Source organism: Gavialis gangeticus, unplaced genomic scaffold (assembly GCF_001723915.1).
Source record: "Gavialis gangeticus isolate Ggan-Ray unplaced genomic scaffold, GavGan_comp1, whole genome shotgun sequence".
Taxonomy (NCBI): Eukaryota; Metazoa; Chordata; order Crocodylia; family Gavialidae; genus Gavialis; species Gavialis gangeticus.
In genome coordinates, this window is record NW_017729029.1 from 60,820,295 (window position 1) to 60,822,259 (window position 1,965).

A 1,965-nucleotide genomic window follows, 5' to 3' on the forward strand; every position below is an offset into this window, starting at 1 on the left:
TACCTGCAGCATCCAGCAGAGGGGACAACAGGGGACCTATTCCAATGCAGGGAGTGAGCATGGTGGCAACAGTGGGAAGACCCAGCTGCCAGTGGGGTAGAGGACAGACTAACTCTCCTCCCTGCCCCTCTCTGCCTCAGGGGTCATTATGCTGCTGCAGCAGCACCTGGCAGACCCAAGTCAGCAGACCTGGCTCCCACCTGATGCTGGGATAGAGAGGGTGGGAATTAAACCTCTCCCTGGCCAGTTCAGCCTAGACTAGCCACCCCCCCAGCATAGCTTCCCTGCAGCTGAGGGCACGCTTTAGCACCCCTCGGCTCCTGACCTGAGCAACTGCAGGCATGTGCCTTGCATTTCCTCAGTCCAGAGAGAATGTTTGTCCTGTTACAAACTGGTTCAACCTAGGTAGGTTAAACTAACCTGCAAAGGTTGAATCAATTCAGGCTCTAGCTTTTTGAATGTCTGTCCCTAGCCCCTGAGGCAACGCTGATGGCAATGCATTTGGGTCTGCTGTGTAGTATCAAGGTGTGTCTCCAAGTTAATGTCTCAGAAAGGTTAATAGCATATCTAAGTGTGTCTTATTTAAGCTGATCCCTATTATAGCAGGATTCTTGTAGAAGATGGCTTCTCATTTTTTTATGTTCTCCTGCGTAGTTGTGTAGCTTATTTGGAGTGTGTGTGTTAGCTACAGGTTTGCAGATGACGACTTCCCTGGGAATTATGTTATCTTTCTTGCACAAGCTTAGGAAGAAAATGTCTCTGCGTAGTCTGGTTTCTTTTTTCTTTAGGTTGTGGATTTTCCATTTTACTCAGAGAAAGTAAAATTGACAAGGGCCCTCCAGCAGACACTAAGATGCTGCATGTCCTATTGTTTGCGATATTCCCAGAGTGTTTTCCTAAAAGTCCCTTCCACCAATACATCACATTTTTGTCTTTTTGTCCCAAAAAAGCAAAGTCTCTCACAAAAATATAGCATCATTTCTCAGCCAGAAGTGCCTCACTGCTGCTCCATGATTTCTGGTGTTTTATAGTGCTTTGCCCTTTTAAACCAGCTATTTCATAATCCTTGTACAAAGGTTCATCAGTGTGCATGTAGAAATCTTACTTGTGTCTGTGGCCATTAGAAAGTCATCTTTAAGTGCTGCTAGCATGATACCTATGCTGTATTTTTTACTATTATTATTTTTAAAAGATATATTCTATGCTAAGCTTTTAGACAAGGAAACTACAAGCCTTCAGGGAAGACAGCAAGAAAGAAAAAAATTAAGATTTATATTCGTGATGGTGATGAAAATAAAATCTACTAAATGATATTGTTGCCATAGATTCTTGAGTTGAGTTGTCCCTGTCTCTACATGAGAGCTATAGCATTTATTAAGATGAAAACTCTTGACTTCTGTTCCTGACATTTCTTCCAATACTCAAATCCCACACTTATTCAGTGTCTACATTTATCTCCAAACCTTTAAATGACATCTAATTTTGCATCACAGAAGTACAGTCTTTTCCCCATCATCTCCTAATAGATCTTTTACATGTCTAGATTCTATTTTGAGAGTGCATGTCACAAAAGAAACAGAATTATCCATTAAGGAAACATACTTAAGGCAACTGCCAGTGCTTTCTTCAGTAAACTTGATCTGCTGCAATTGCATTTAGGAAACTGAACAAAGTATTAGATGCTCATATGAATGCAACCTGCTGGTGTGTTTGCATGCCTCGCATGCTTAGATACAAATTCTGGTCTCAGTTATGCAACTGCAAATCTTGACAAACTCTTTGATTACCAGATTTAAACCATGTAACTGAAAGTGCTCACAGACTTGCAGTTCCCCACTGAAACTTGTGGTGCTTCACAAAAAGCACCAGGAGTTAGAGTAACCCCCTCTCCCCACCCCAACCCAACAGACAGGGGACGTGGGGGATTGAACTCCACTTTGGAGCCAATCCAGGAGGAGCCTGCCT